The sequence below is a fragment of the Oxyura jamaicensis genome, chromosome 4, assembly GCF_011077185.1.
Source record: "Oxyura jamaicensis isolate SHBP4307 breed ruddy duck chromosome 4, BPBGC_Ojam_1.0, whole genome shotgun sequence".
Lineage (NCBI taxonomy): Eukaryota > Metazoa > Chordata > Aves > Anseriformes > Anatidae > Oxyura > Oxyura jamaicensis.
The window spans coordinates 35,426,511-35,444,088 of record NC_048896.1 but is presented as its reverse complement, the minus strand read 5'-3'; the positions used below and the strand labels follow the sequence as shown (position 1 = coordinate 35,444,088).

At 35.9% G+C, this 17,578-nt stretch overlaps 1 protein-coding gene across 1 annotated transcript in view; it reads right to left on the bottom strand.

Moving 5' to 3' along the window:
- The window catches only part of TENM3 (teneurin transmembrane protein 3), a 1,329,889-nt gene that overhangs the window by 967,660 nt on the left and 344,651 nt on the right, over positions 1-17,578 (bottom strand). Inside the window, exon 4 of the mRNA XM_035325081.1 lies at positions 14,128-14,194. The gene's annotated coding sequence lies outside the window, so the exon portion shown is untranslated. The remainder of the gene's footprint in view (positions 1-14,127; positions 14,195-17,578) is intronic.

The window sequence follows — 17,578 nt, the reverse complement described above, 5'->3', positions numbered from 1 at the left end:
CAACATTCTTGATTAGAAGCAAGAGCCCTAAAGCTAGATTCAGTCTGCTGTTGAACCATGGCCTGCGAACAGCTTACCGCAATTTGAGCACAGCGCTGTGAGCTGCAGCTTGCTCACGTTGAGCCAGTTTGCACAGACACCCAGCTGCTCTGCCATCCATACTGGCTGAACTACACAGAAAGCAAAGTTTTAAAAGAGGAACAATAACTTACTTCTTGTGGCTCTTAATTGCTTTAACACAAAGCATGTTACAGGTAATTTCACAGGTAAAGAGTGTATACAATTGCTTTATTGCTTGGCTTTCCTGAGCTACATCTATGCACCTAATTTACACTAAAAGTTCAGCTATGCTGAGTCTAAGACTAAGAAAACATTAAACCAGTGAACTTTTTTTTTTCTTTTCGCTTCCCAAAATAACATTTATTCTTCCACCACACAAGCATGCAATGTTAGCAGTTTGTGTTGGGTTTATCTAAAAGGAAAATAACATTTGCTTTTAAAATGGCATTACAGACCCTACAACTAGCCCTAAAATTCCTGTTTTGTTCCATAGGTTCAAATATAAAGCTGTGAGTAAGCTTATCTAGCATATACTAGAAAGAAATGCCAATTTTTAATAGCACTTCATTTCAAAAGTATACTTTTCATTTTTTTTCCCCCCGTAGATCTCCTGAGAAACTTGATTATATTTCAGTATTATACATAGATTTTAAATCAGTGACAAAATGCAGACAAAACCAAGTCAGCTGTCCCAAGGTTCATCAGAAGTCTAAGTTCCAGTTCTTAAAATAAAACACAATTCATCTGAGAACCACAGATTAAGGGAATAATGAGTAATATTAAAATGAGAAACCAATTTTAGTCTCTTCTAGCTGTAATTTTTTTCTAATTTTTGGGTTTCTAACAAATCAACACAATTACATCACCTTCAAACAGAATACATTACAATTAAATTTAGAATAAGCATATTTTACAAACACTTTTGTGCACAAACATTGAGTGGGATCCTCAGGAAAGACCAAGCACAAAATAAAAGCAGTCACTTGATAAAATAAATTTCCCAATGGCCATTTTAAAGAATGTGATCCCAATTTGGAATCTGACCATTTATTTTCAAACCCAGCTAATAGACTCCTACTTAATTTGCCCTGTTTCTATTATTCAGTACCAGCACTTTGTTCTGTTGGCTGTAACACTCCCAAAAGCCACAATTAGTTTGCAAGTAATTACTACTATTCCCTGTGATACTAACATCACACAAGTTCCCAGAAAAAGACTCTCAAAGCTGAAGTCCCTACTTAATACAACGAGTGCATCCAGAAAGCTTTTCCTGCCCCTGAAACCCTTTGAGCGTTGCAGAGCTGAACGAAGTTGCAGCCATGCAGTGCTTTGGTCAAGGAGCGCTCCTGGGTTGCCAACACCATTGGTTGCACAGCATAACAAGAACTGGGTTAGGTGAAACTTGTCAGAGAGCAGACTTATCTGACCATCCATACTGGGAAATGCACTCTTCTGTCCAGCAGAAATCTCTTAAGTGTGTCCATGTCACCTACTACAACGACCTCTCTTACGTGTATCCACATCAGCTGCTACGATGGCCTGAATGCTGCAGCTCCTTAGGCTATTATAATTTGATCACGTGTCTGCATCCATAGTGGAAAGCGTAAATATAATTATCTAAACGCAGATTACTGCTATGTCTTTATATTCAAGGTGAGAAGATACATTTATTATTTTTGACTTTGGAAAATGAAGAATTCTTGGTTAAAGAAAAAAAACAGGGGAAGATAAAGTCTTCACACAAGAGTCTGAAATCCTGAACCAAGAGCCTGAGTTCCTGTATCCCGTGGTTTTGTTTTAATGAATTTTAATAGTGTGGAAATGGAAACTTGAGAAATCCACAGAAATAGGACCCTCAGTGCTGGTCATTTAGCTTGTCTTTACTGAGAACCTGCTTTTATATCAATTAATCTGCTTCCAGGCCATGGAATGCAGGGCTTCTTAAAGGCTTCTCCCGACCTCTTAGCTGAAGCATGTAAGAAAGATGAAGACCACCAGACACTGCAAATAGCATGACTTTGATTGAGCAAAAAAATGTTTTTAAATTTAAAAATAAAAATAAATAAAAAATAAAATGTATTGTTACACCAAATTAAGAGAGATTACCTCCAATCTCTCATTAGCAGAACTCTCAAGTAATCCTTAATGACTTAGTACACAACAGTAGCAACTCTCCCATACATTAAAATATTTTTCATACCTTTTTTCTTAATAAAAAAGTCACCTCGTTCAAACTGTTCCTTTATAGAATCAGTCTTCAGATTGATCAAACCCTTAAAATAAATCAAACAAAGGCTGTTCTGCAAAACATTCTGGAGCAACATCTCTAAGCCACGTGAAGAGCTGCATTCCACTCTATGAAGTATTTCACAAACTTAGAGAAGACAGTTTGTCAGATTTACTATCTGGTTTCTCATCAAAAAAAAAGTTACTTCTAAGTATTACTTTGCAAAGTCTAATATTAATGCAGTATATATAACCACTAAGAATTATACCTATGCAGATTAAAAACTAAGAAAAAAATATATGAAAGCTATGAAAATACTCTTTTAAAGGCATGTTTCTTTAGAACTTCAGTTAAATCGATTTTTTTGGACAATTCACCACTCCTTTCTGCACAGATAACTTATGATACATAGTTCTTACTGTTCCTTTTATTTTAAGAAGTAATGAGCACAAACCTGAGCTCCTGATTTTTGCTAGTGCAGGATCTGTGTCTTTTTCTAACAACCTACATGTGAATCAGTTTAAAAATATTCAGCTTCATTTAATCTGACAGCTCAATAATTTACATGTTGATTGTTCTCACTTTGAATACTTGGAATTTAGCTACACCTTCATGTTCCTACTTACATATTCTTACTTTAACAAGCTTAGCACAAACACATGGAAGTCCGATTTAGTCGGATCAGTATTCAAGACCAATTAAGTTTTTAGAAAGTGATCTGACAATCTGCACAATTGGCACAAAAGACAAGGGACTTTTATCAAGAAAATCGCATAAGAGAAGCATATTTTAATGAAGAGAATTCCCAAGTTTACCGTGGCTTGTATGTATTTTAAAATGCTGTGTGGTCCTAAAAGCTTTCCATATAGATCCAAAATTATTCTAGCTTGTATAGTAACTACTCTGCGGTATGTTGAGATGGTCTGCTTTGGTTTCAGAATACACAAACTCTGTACATCTTTCTAACTGAATTGGAAATACTTTTCCCTTCACGTGAACTTCCTTATTTCATATTTTCAGTTATAGCAATCACTATAATAGAAAAGCCAGTCCTTCTGTAAATTCCAGTAGCTCTGAAGTAACAGAGCTGCTGCACAGCTGACAGCCACAAGGTGGAAGTGGAAACCTTTGGGGTTCTTTGCTTGTTGAGATACTCACTGTAATTCTTGGAGTAATCTACAGTCTGAGGCCACCTGAAGAATAAGAAGCTGGAGAAACTGAAGACTTCAGTAAACTCTGAACAGTGATGAACAGTGGTGGAGCTGATACACTATGGAAAAGAGTGTGAATAAAGTTGTATTGTTATTTCTACTTACTGCAAACTGATGAGGTTGTGAGACTGTTACCCATCTCTAGATGTGAGATGGTTATGGCCAGATAACAGAATAATCAATTTCTTGAATGAGAATTACATCCTGTGCTTTAATACTGTTATTCTTTACCCTTGTGAAATTGCTTCAATAAAGTGCTTTTTCAAAACGTTTTTTTTTTTTTTTTCTTCTTCTCTTTCTCCAGTTCCTCTTATATTCCTTACAGCCTTCAGAAAGAAGCTCTAGGATTCTAGAATTCTAACTTTTCCCCCCTGCACATCTTCACAGATTTCACTGCATATCAGAGAACAAATGCAAGGAAGAGAAAACTAAGACACTTTCAGAAGCGTTAATTCATACAAGTTATTACTGTTACTATTATTTTCATGCAAATTTAGAATCTTTCAAAAAAGTTGAAATTTGTGAAATAATTTGCAAAATCATTTAAAACTGAGACAATTATTTAGGAGTATGTGCCTCATTGCTCCTTAAGCTGTTATGCTAAGAGATGGTTATTTAAGATTTACAGAAAGCTTCAACTGATAAGGAAAAATAGTTCTGTGCCTATAAGAAACACTAGGCTATATCATATATTGTGGTTTCCTCAACTGAAAACATGAATTTATCCTGGAAACTGTTTCTTTTCCCACCCAGTTGGATATTGCAAGTCCTGCTTCTAATTGGATTGAATCAATTATTGGAAACCCTTGACTGGGTCACGCAAAGAATTACAGAAGGATGCAAAAGAACACATTTAATCCGGCATGATAAGCATGAATATGGAAGTATAAGCATGGAATTCAGATTATTTTTAAAGCTTAAATCTCAAGGAAAAAAAAAAAAAAGTACTTTCTCAGTTCTGGAGAAAGAGACTTCAGGATTTCAGTTTAGACAACAAATCAGTATATGCTAGAACAGAATTTTTTTGTTATTGTTGCTTGTCTGTTACATTACTGCAGTACAGAACATACCCCAAAGAGATCTATGTTGTGCTTCTACAAACCTTTATCATACTCATCCCCAGGTATTTTGAATTTAGGTGAAAACATGTGTCTTCCCATCCTTACAGGTGCAGGTACTCAATTTTGCAACTTGACTCATGCTAAATACCAGATACATGCCTACTATTGCTTCTTTATGTAGTAGAAACACCACAGTCTAGAGACACTTTTAAATGCTCTTGAAGAACCGTCATTCATGTTTCAGCCACTTTGCTTTCCAATTTGGCTTTAAAGAAAACCCACATTTATATAAAGTGGAAACAAGGAACTTCAGTAGTTTCATTGTTGTTGTTGTTGTTTTTTTAGTTTTGAGTAAAACTAGAACTGTACATGCACCAAAGAAAAAATGAATTTGTCATTTGGGGGAAATGTTTTTGTGCATATATGATCTGCAAAATCTAATTAACTAAATCAAATCTCTAAACTCTGATGTACGTTCCTTCCATCACAAACCTCAGAACTGATCCACTAGCCCTTGCAAGAATTCAAATCTTCAGTGTTTTCCGAATGCATGACAAGAGATCAGAAAAGAGAGATCCCATTTGGGAATGTTTCAACAGAAGGGTTCAAGACACAGCTGAAGCAATTTAAATACTATTTTGCTCAATAAGCCTCTGTGATCATCCAAGCTGATGAAATAACTAGTACTGCACAGCATCAGCTTGAATAAACAAACTAGAACAAGTACAGTTAAGAGATGATAACCACTAACAGGAGCTAGCCCTTCAGATTCTACTGTTTTCTTCAGATTTTTTTTTTTAGCCTATAAATTCACTGCCTGTCTGAATCATCATGCCATCTTGTTTACCATAAGAAAGGAGAAATGGGTTGTTCTATTCACTTCCAAGTCTAACTATGTCTTGACAACTGATAACAGACCTCCATCTGCTGAGTTGTGTTAGTCTCCTCATAAATAGGTTTTAGATCAGAGATGTACAAATGATCAATTTTTTCATGCAACACTTAAACTGACTTAGATAAATGAAAGAGAGGATCATTAGTGGATGGGGAAAGTAACTTGTAATAGTAAAAATGAAATATCCATACATCACTTTTTGCTTTACCTGAAAGAGACTCATTTAATTTTATAGTTCGCCCCCCCCCCCCCCCCCCCCCCCCCATTTATTTATCCTCCAGTTAGTCTTTAAATCCTTTAAGCTGGATGATAAATCCTAGGTGAACATATCATTCAGAATAAAATCCAGATAACTGTCAAAATTAAGCATTGTCTCAAGAATTATTTAAAATAAAAAAGAAATGGTAGGTAGTTTGCTCATCTCCTGTAAACTGTACCAGCTCATAGGGTGAAATCACTGTCACAGGAACCTCACATATTTCACTAGGCTCCTGAGTTAACCTAGTTCTTCATGTCTGTAGTACTTTCTTGTTTGTTTTTTAATTCCCCTAGTGGGGCTTGTTGAAACTAGGATGTTGAAATACAATGTCATCCTCAGACAATCAAATCCTTTGTAAAGAAATCTTTCTAGTTTACTATCTTGTTCTGGTAAGCATTGAAACAGTTAGCACTGATCCAATTATCAGCTTTTTATATTAATCCTCTATAGAATTCCATATACTTGGGGTGAAAAACTTGCCCTTAGCAACATTTTTGTCCACTGAGAATACATCCCTCTTCCTGGCAAATAGCTCTTCATTCTGCAAAGCTGAAGAAGCTTCTTGATAACTCCTGTAGCTTTGTATTGAAATACCTTGAGAGTCTGTGAGTAGTTTTCCACTCAGGTAATTTTTTTAAATTATTGGGTACACAATGATTTGCTTATGAATATTGTAATGCTGCAATTACATGCTTCGTTTTTAATGACTGACATTTTGAAGATCACAATGAGAAAAATGTTGTCATACACTTAAATCTTGAGACTTCAAAGGGAAATATTTTACATTGTTCTCTATTATTATAACCTCACTAGAATGAGGTATCAAAATCTTTAAGTCTGATATATATTGTGCATTAGAGTGTTTGCACCTTTGATCTTTATCCATATCCTTATCTTTTGACTGCTCAACCATTAAGTTGTTCTCCATCCTCACAGCCTTACTAAACCATCAGAAAGAAGTAGTTTACTAGTCAACATACAGGATACTGAAAGGTCAAGGCAATAAAGTAGACAGCTGTACCATAAAAGCATATATGAAGAATTGTATTGCTGATATCTCATTTCCACCAAGTCTATGAAATATGGGTAATAAGTGGCTTAACATTAATCCACTAGCCTGAAGAGAAAGTAACAAAAATTGGAAATTTTGTCCATTTAACCTATTCTACAAGAAGGTCTAATTTTTCAAAAACCCATACCCTTGAAGAAATTAACAGCGGTCGTATCAGTTTTCATTTAGACAAAAATATCTTCATATAAATTTAGACAAGATATTTCAAACAAACAACTATTATTGGACAGATTAACATATCCTAAATTGAGTCAATACATAAACAGTAAGCAGAGCTTAAAGTAAATAATAAGAAAAAGTAGTCATCCTAATCCACAAAGTCCTTCTAGATCAAAAGGCAGCTTGATTGATAATGCTAAAACTATGAGGTCTAACACAATTAGAAATCAGTTCATGTTCTTGATGTTGATATAGCCTCACTGTGCATTATGCAGCCTCAGAAGTTAAAGATAAGCAGCCTGTGGATACCTATAGACAACCTGGCATATTTGGAGCCGACAGACTAACAGTGGGTTCAGGCTAGTTTACCACAATTGCAATAGTAGTCAATGTCAGAAAAAGAAAAAGAGAACACTACTCTCCGTGCTCAGCTAGAATTTCTGTTCCTCTACAGATATTTTACGTCAGCATTTTATAGTCTATTTTTCCAATAGTTGCCCTAAAGACATTTATTTTACTTAATTCCCTAACTCTAAAAATAAAATGCAAACTAAAAAGCAAACAAGCATTTGAAGATTATGTATATTAAGAAATAGTCAACTTTAAAGATGACCTAGCATCTAGTGCTACCTCTGCTGAAGTTTTCGGGTTACAGAAAGATACAAACCATTTATAAAATAAACACAAAACTATTCAACAATAAAACACAAATTAATGTAATGTAACCCCAAACCTAGCCATTAACTGCTAGAGCAGTCAGACTGCCTAATTTACCCAAATAAGTCTTATTATACTAATAATTAAGGAATATTCTAAAAACAATTTTAGTGTGCCAGAAGCTTAAAGCTATTAAGAATGAGAAATGAATAGCTCAGCTAAATCTGTAATGCTTTTGGAAAACTTAAGCAGTACTTGGTTTGTTATTTACTTTCATGTGTAGGTATGCACATTAACTGTCATTGATATCTGTATGCGTATGCTGTTGATAAGCAACATCTTATGGAAAAACCTCGTTGCTTCTAGACAAAGATCCAGTACCACTCACCAGCTTGGTAATGTAAGGTCATTCTAATTACCTTCTCCACACTTTATTCTCCCCTCTGTGGCCCTAGTAATCATGTGGACTCTTTGAAATGCTGATACTGCATTATACTGATTTATTTTGAAATATGCTATATGTAATACTAATCATTGGAACTGCATATTGGATATCTGCTGAGCTTAGCTTTAAAATTATTATGCTACACACCCTGAAGAAGGCAATCCCACACATTCGAATGCTACATAAGCAGTATTTTCTGTTACTAACAGTGGAGAAAGTTGTAAGTAGTTCTGAAAATGTCCCTGTGTTGAGCCAATCAGCCTCTAGTGACTGCAAGGGTTTTACTCGTGCTTCTTAGTGAAGTTAAGTCTGCTGCACAGAATAAGTGCTCAGAACTCTCCAGCCAAAGCCACTTTTGTAGCCCCCTCCTACTGCTCTGCACTACACAACGTGCAGTCAGCTAGCTTTTTTTGTGTGTGTCCCAGTTTAATAGGCTTATCTATCCATTTGATCCATTAAATAAAAAATATAAAAAAAAACCCTCCTGTATTAGGGTGTGAAGCATACTCCACCAGATTAGGGACCCAAAAACACTCAGGGCTTAGAAAAAGGGAAAAAATGTAGATTGTTCTCCATACAGAACATTGTATGCTTGAGGGAAAGCACTGTCAGATGATTTTGAAAGATCAAAATCTCATAATTTAACTCAACATTGTTGCTAATGGCAGAGAAATGACAACTAAGACAAAGAAACATAGCATCGTTCCCATAATTGCCATTTTATATCAAAGAACTTCAGAAGGGAAACAGCAATTAAAATATATTTTTACTATAGCAGAATTGTTATTATTATTTTTTAAAACAGTGGGGTGATATTCATATGCAGTAAATATATCAAAGGACTGCCTTGCCCAGCAGCTTTTTCCCCCCAAATGTGGCCCAGGCTGAAGGTCAGGGAAGAGTGTAAGAACAGAAGAAAATATATCATCCCTCCCTCAGTGCTTTCCCAGCAACCAGCCATTTCCATTTAGACCCTTTCCTGAGCTAGAAATGATTTTTATGTGTTTCTTACCTCAGAATTCTTACGGCAAAGTTTATTTTATGCTAATCAGCACAGGGTAATGGAAGTAGAAATTGATGTTAATTTCACTTTTTATAGTTAATATTATGAGTGCAATACAATTCACATCCCATTCAATTTTGCAGCCAGTAGTAGCTTTTATGGTACAATACATAGCTCTCCACAAAACAATGTCTTTTGCAAGTTCCTACTGATTAATCCAGTGTTCGTTTCTATGACTAGAAGAGGACAGTATTTTATGCTAAAGCAGAATAAGCTCATTTATTACAGCAAGTCACTTATATATATAAAAATATGAGCAAGAACATTCAAAATACAAATTTATTTTTACATATCTAGTTTACAGACAAGTTATCTGTCTTCCTGCTCTTATCTCTACCAAAACTCTGGCCACTGACCAAGATATTTTAATTGCTATAAAGTTCTGCAGTGGCTTAGTTCTACCTTCTTCCAAGAAAAAAGAGACAAATAAATGATGTTACACTTCAGTCTATCTGACACAGTTTCCCCATAAATGAACAGCTCATTTTGTCCTAATTAATAAGTTCCCTTCCTAGAGGAGTTAGAATCTGCTCAACTTTAGTCAGGACCTAGACATGCAGTGTCTCAGAAGCACTTTAAAAGCCTGAAGCCTGACTCTGTCTCCTGTGTGACCAGAAGGGCAGCTGTAATAACCAAAGCTTAAGACAACCTTAAGAGAGGACATTTGTACCTAATGAGGGGGCTTGCATCTGCACCAAGTCACATGCAGAAAGCCAATTGTACGGATAATTAAACGTATAATTATCAGAAATATCAAAAGATAGCCTTTTACTTCACTCATGAATTCTCACGCAGTGGACTATTTTTCTTACATAGTAAGCATATTTTCAGTTAAATGAAGAGAGACAGGGACTTATGAAAGAATGAAATACAACAATTCATCCAGTCTCTAATTCACACCAAGTTTGTTTGAAAAAAGTACCCTTTTTTTTTTTTAAAAAAAAAGGATAAATTAATAAGTAAATAAGAAAAACAGGAGGCAAGTTTTTACCTATCGGTTGACAGTTCAGATTCAGTCTTCTAGAAGCACCTAAAGCTGCAAATCTTTTTAGTTACTGATCACATGAAATGCATATTAGTGAACTTTATATTCTTGTTCCCCAGTAGTGTATTTGTACTGTTTCACTTCCTACAGCTGTCAATGTTCATATATGTACATATACCCCCACAACCACCCACGCCTTTTATATATGCTAGATGCAGTCATCACTGTTTGGTTTACCTCTTTAGACTTAACAAAATAGAAGAGAATCAGATAAAAAAAATTATTTCCATTAGAATATTAACTTGAGTAATTCCTCTAAGACTGGTAACACTTTATTCTCAAACAAGGAAATAAGTCTCTTCTCATAGGCTTGAACACTTACTAGCCCATTAAATTCCAGTCAGCAAATGAGCAACTTTTTGAAGGAAACGATACCGGTGGCTAAAATAATCAAGGTATACATGAAAGTGGTAAAACAGAAGAGAATAAGACAGAAAAGATATTACTACAATTCTGATATTTAGGCCAACTGATCTTCTAAGAGTATCTTTTATGCTTTCATTTTCTTTGATCTGCCAACACCAGCTTTTTGTTTGTTCTTCCAGTTTAATGTGTTCAGTGCTAGTTGAAGAGCTTTTAGTTATGACCCTCATTTGTGAAAGTTACCCTTGAAAGCATGTCTCCCAGACTATCATCGTCGTTTTGATTCCATGCTAACAATGCTTCTTTTATGCAAAAAAAAAAAAAAAAAAAGGGCAGAAAAAAACAACCCACACATCATGAGCCTAGCTCAAAGCTCATCTGGTTGAATAGTATGACACTCTTCTGCAGTTACTGCTGTACAAAAGTCTCATCTATATGAATTAGAGTACATTAATTATTTTTACATCTTAAAGTGAAATAGAAGTGATGTCTCCAAAATGATTTAATTTGCCATAATTTACAAAGTTTGCTTTTAAATCTGGCAATATTCCCTTCAAGGACCCGCATTTCAGCACTCCGGACCTACCTGTAACAAAGGGGGCTTTGGGACTGTGCTAGCATTATAAATTGATGAGTGACTCGAGAACTGAAGGCACTGGCCTTCTGTAGAAGCAAACATGTAGATTATCCAGTTACTTAGGACAGTAAACATAAAATGAAGAGGGAAACACATTTGTGGCAACACCCTAATATTCATAAATGTTAGCTCTCCATGCTTGAAATAACAATCTTCATAATTTCTTATTGGGAAATTTCTGTTAAAAATAGAGAACAGAATCCCACACAGAAATTATTTCTCCCCTTCATATTCAGGATGAGCTGACAAAGTGGAGAATTTTTACCACATTTTACCAAAGATAACCTACTAAATAACTAGAGGGGAGAAAAAACCTCCTTCCTCCCTCTCCAACAAACCATTCTCATTTCAATTGCATCACTTAAAAACAAAATACCCTCAGCTTAAAAACAAAATACACTCTACATACCACCAAATTATATATATATATATATCTCATGTGATGTATAAGGACAACTGTTCCACATGGACTGCAGTGCCATCAGGAAGTAAGATTACAGTTTGTAATGATCAGAAAAGATGTTGTTTGTATTTATGTAAATACACATAACCCAGCAAAAGATCATAGAATGATAAGAGTCATTTGGGTTGGAAAAGACCTCTAAGATCAACAAGTTCAACTGCTAACCTAGCACCGCCAAGCCTACCAGTAAATCACATCCCTAAGCACCACATCCACTGAATACCTCCAGGGATGGTGACTCAACCACTTCTCTAGGCAGCCTGTTCCAATGCCTCACAACCCTGTCAGGGAAAAAAAAAATAAAATACTAAAAAAATAAAATCTTACTATCTAACCTAAGCCTCCCCTGATGCAACTTGAGGTCATTTCCTCATATCCTATTACTTGTTGCTTGGGAGAAGCGATTGACCCCCACCCAGCTACCACCTCCTTTGAGGTAGCTGTAGAGAGCAATAAGGTTTCCCTTGAGCCTCTTCTCTAGGCAGAATATTGCCAGTTCCCTCAACCACTCCTCAGAAAACTTGTTCCCTAAGCCTTTCACCCACATTGTTGCCTTTCTTTGGGCACACTCCAGCACCTCAATGTCCTTCTTGCGGCAAGGGACCCAAAACTGAACAGAATATTTGAGGTGCAGCCTCATCAGAGAAAAATAGAGGGGCACAGTCACTTCCCTAGTCCTGCTGGCCACTATTTCTGACACAAGCCAGGAAGCTGTTGGCCTTTTTGGCCATCTGAGCACATTGTTGGATCATATTCAGCTGGCTATCCACCAATACCCCAGGTCCCTTTCTGATGAGCAGCTTTCCAGCCACTTTTCCTCAGCCTGTTGCACTGCATGGGGTTGTTGTACCCCAACTGCAGGATCCAGAACTTGGCTTTGTTAAAGCTCATACAGTTGGCCTCTGCCATCCAGCCTATCGAGATCCCTCTGCAGAGCCATCCTATCCTCAAGCAGATTATTCTGCTCCCTGTCCCTATCTTCCAGCTCAGGGGGCTAGATACCCAGAGAACAAGTGGTCTTATAATCTTGACTGCTTTGAAGTACGACTGGCCAGTAGTAGTAATTAAAACAACACAACAAGGAAAAAAAAAAAAAACTCTACAAAAAAAATGGGGGAAATCATCAGGTTATAGAGTTGTCTGTCTCCTAAAATGCTGCATTCCATAGCAGCCCAATATTTTCACATTGCAAAATGCAGAATTAAAAGCAGGTGTTTGTTATTTCTTTTCCTCCAAAAGTGTCTATCTTTTTTCTTTACTTAAAGCAATGGTGAACACCTGATCCAGCATCTGCCAATTTATACACACCAAAATTGCTGGAGGTAAGTTGATTTAAGAATACTCAGTACACCTCTGTATTCAAACATTTAATCGCAGTTCTTTTTTCCCCTCAGTTCATTGTACCACAGCTTGTGGAAGGGGAAGATAACTGTAACTGTTTTTGATAACTTACATGTAGAGAAGAGTTTATGGAAAAAAGAGGTAGACAAAAATCAAAAATGAATTACTAAGAACAGTCTTAACAGCACAGTTTTGTAATGGCACTGACTGTTACAGACCCCTTCAAAATACTACAGGGCTTACTCTTCTATGATATTGCCCAGACACTGCCCCAAGCTATGATGTCCTGAAGCCACAAACACCCTCTAGCAGTGTCACACACCGCTACTCAGTGTGAGACCGCCTGTCTCCCTCCAACAATCCTTGTTCAATGTCTAATGAAAACTGAAGCCCAACTGGAAGCTAATAACAGATATAAATTCCAAAATAATCCCCTGGTGATAAACACTGCAACTGGTATTCCTTTTCTTTTATATTCCATTTTACAACAGGTATGTGGCTAAAATACATTTAGAAAGGATATAAAAGACTTTATTTGCATAGTAATTTCCCAGTGCCGTTTTCCACAAAGACCGTTAATAGCTATTAAGAGAAATAGTGTCAAAGACAATGTCTGTTAAAACGGTCATTAATGACAGATTGTGTCCAGTGCTATTTGGAATTCTTGGCTTTGAAACATAAATGCAATAATCTAGAAATAGCTCATCATTTATCAATTTAGTGCCCTGTTTTAACCTACCAGAACACTTACACTTGTTTTGCTTGTAACATGACATTTTCTTCTTTTCAGGTTTCCCATTATCCATTAAAATATAGTAAAGCTTAAGATATATTAACGCTTCCACACTTTCTCTTCTAATCACCTTTAATAACTTTATAAGAATCATTTAATAAAAAACAATTATGGTATTCCAGGAAGAAACTGAGAATAACTACATTAAATTGAAACCTTTACTCAGATTTTATTTTTTTCCTTCTGTGAAACATAACTAAATATTCTGAATTAGAACCATCCAATGCACTAAGAACTTCCTTGTAGCATTTCAGTATCGGCCATAGTTGAGAGTTGTATTGCCTTTCTAGAATATACTTAGATTAAACATCACAAAGACTTGTACTAAAAAGAAAACTTTATAAAAAAGAGTCATAACACATACATAAACACTTACTGTTACTTCCTTGCTGTAGAATCTATGTTCTCAATGAAAGCTCGAAGTTAGCATTCGATGTTATTGCCTGTTAAGAAGTCAAAACAACATGAATATGTTAATTTAATATAGAATAAGCTTTGAATTGCAACAGCTAATAAGAATCTTTTCATGCCATAAATAAGAAATATACCCACAATAATGTCTAGGAATCGTTTTTTCCCCATGAATTAAGAATCACAAATGCAGGGCAAGTGGAAATTATGTCTTAATAGAGACACTGTCACAGAATGAGCTAAGAAATGCCACCTTGGGACTGTGGGAAAAAATTTAGAATGTGCACAAATAAAAACCTAATGAAATGAAAAACAACCCTTAATTCACTCTAGTATTCCAGCAATAGACACAAATTATTATGATGCAGACTCATTCTCTCATTACTGGCAATACTAATAATTCTAATTCAAACTTGATCCGCCCCTCCCCCCCCCTTAAACATTGATATCAAGCTGATTTTATCTCCACTTTCATTTATTCCATTAGATCTTTCAAGTGTCTTGGGTCAGGGAAAAATGTAAGTTTGACCATGTTGCCAATACCATTTTTCTTATTTATGGAGACAATGATTAAATAGCACAACAGGTTCTCTTACAGTGAGATACTCTGATTTTGACATGAAAAGTGATATTGCCAGAGCAGAAAGAAAGAAATGGAAAAGCAAGACAAGGAACATTTCACATTGCTTCTTATCTTACAGGAAATCCTACTTGTATTTTCCCTTCCTTACATAGAAATACCCACTTCGAGTAATTGAAGTAGTAAATAATGTTAATTGTATTAAACATTGACAAAGTCAGGCCTATAATGTCCATGAAAGTAGTTAACTTTCTAACAAATAAAGCGTCTCTGAATTCTTAATGTGACTTCCTGCATGCTAAAGGAGTATGAAAAAATCCACATTTATGTGCCTTCGACTATTGAGATTCTATCATTATAAAAACAATACTAGGGTAAATATTATCATTCTGGACTGAAGTGATCTTTCAAAGAAAATACATATTTACATCCACTAAAACATCTTAATCCAAAGTACTGTTGCAGTTTTCCTCCACAGGCAAGTTTTAATCTTAGAACAGTGAAATTGTTTTATTTTAAACAAAACCAGCATGTTACATCATATGACATGAAAGTTGAGATTTAATACAGAAACCAAGAAAGGGTTTTTTTTTGTTGTTGTTTGTTTTTGTTTTGGTAACAGAAATTCTGTATTTGCAGGAGTATCAACAATATAATTGAGACAGCAGTCTTGATTTCATTTCCTACAGTTTGCAGAGCAAAATGGGGAAAAAAGTAAATTATCCAATGGCTTTATGCATGTGCACAAATACCAGGAGATAAATGCAGCCAAGCTTAGGCTGGAAGAACTCTGGACAAGTGTCAGGATAATGGCATGATAAAAAAATACTTATTTTAACTGGAGGTCTTGTTGAAGTCTGCAGCAATAAGAAATAAATAAAAACCCACTGTAAAATACCAGCAAACAATCTAAGTCTGTGGAGATGCGATCAGATGGATGAAAAGACAACAGAAGTCTCCAACCGGTAGTCTAGTGTCAGGTAACTCAGTGTTCTCACACGATGGCAGAGGCTGGCAGGACCCTCTGGAGCCCACCTGCTCCAACCCCTGCTCAGGCAAAGCCACCTGGAACTGTTTGCTCAGGACCATGTCCAGGTGGCTTCTGAAGATCTCCAAGCAGGGAGACGCCACAGCCTCTTTGGGCAGCCTGTGCCAGTGCTCAGCCACACACAGAGGAAAAATGTGTTTCCTGATGTTCAGAGGGAACCTTCTGTGTTCCAGTTTTGTGCCCATTGCATCTCTGAAGGCCAGTGATTGTAAGGCCTGATGGACCATCCTATTAGTGGTTTTGTATGCAGTGGAGGCAAAAAGGCCTCCAAGAACACCTGCAAAGAAAACGTTCAAATAAGATGTACACAGTTTCATTGACATCCTCATTCATTCATGATTTCTGCAATTGGGTTATAGAATAAACTAGCATCATTTGAAAGTACCAGTGAGCAGGGGAGGTTTTGCAGGAATTTTTTAATGCTTGTTTTCTAATAAACAGTTCTTATCGAACAGGCTTTTTGCTCAAGAAATATTTAACATTTTTCAGAAGTACTCCATCCAGTAAGAAACTTAAGCATAGGTGGCATAAGTACAAACCAGCAAGACTACAATATCACCTCCATGGATTCCATCAAATAACAAAAATAACTGATTAATATTTTCAGGTGGTCTGTTTTCATTTAGGTAACCCAATTATGCATGGAAAGATTCCACTGTATCTAACTGTACCCATGATTTACTACATCCATCTTGATCTAGCTTTGCCAGCCTAGAGATGATAGATTCGTTTACTTTTTTTTTCTGTACTGAAGCAATACGAGCAATCATCCAGTTTTCCCAGAAAAGCTTTATTGAAAGCATTGACATTTCACAATATTTACTCTAAAATGTTTTCAAATCATAAAACACATGTCCTCTGCACTTTAAATAACTTGTTTCAATTGATGGACTAATTTTGAACTTGTTAAGTCATTTATCTTGAGCTTCCAGTGTTGGAAGAAAAATCAAAAAAAGAATTAAGTGATCTGCAAACTCTTAAGAATCAGAAAAAAATATCAGATTTGACACGCACTGAAGTTTGTTACTAAATAATTACAGTTCTAGAGTATGATTTTACAGTAAAATTCTTGTACTGAACAAAAGAATAAAGTCAAGGGTACAAATGCATCAATTTACTAAAAAATTAGTAAACACTAAACTGGCCTATTTTGAGGCACGTGTTTTCAGTAGATCTTACATTATAACTAAAGCTATTTAAAATGGTGACCTCTTCTAAAGCCAACAATAACATGACTAAAAACTCATAGGAATGTCAAATCTAGAAAAATCTTGACTTAAAGTCACTTTTCAGTGTTTGTATTCCCACTGATCTTCTTTTCCTTTCAGAGTTCTTAGGAGAAGTATATCAGGAATCACCTAGCCTACAGAAAATGCAGACCAGAGCTTTTAGAGGTTGTTGGATGTTACCATCTCCTCTTATCTTCAGCATCAGAAAAACAGAATTTAATTTTAATGCACATATACGCATATCACAGAATTGTAGAAAATATGATTTTTTGGTTGGAAGGGACCTTAAGGATCCTCTAATTCCACCCCACCACTGCAGGCAGGGACACCTCCCACAACACCAGGTTGCCCAAAGCCCCATCCAACCTGGCCCTCAACACTTCCAGGGATGGGGCATCCCTGTGCAATCAGGTATCATTGAATAGGAAAATTTAAGAGCCACTGCTACTTCCAATGTCATGTACTTGTAAGAAAAAGTACACCAATGGTGGTTACATTACACTTTCATAAAATATTAGAATAATCTACCCAGCATTTTTGATAGGTATTACGAATATTC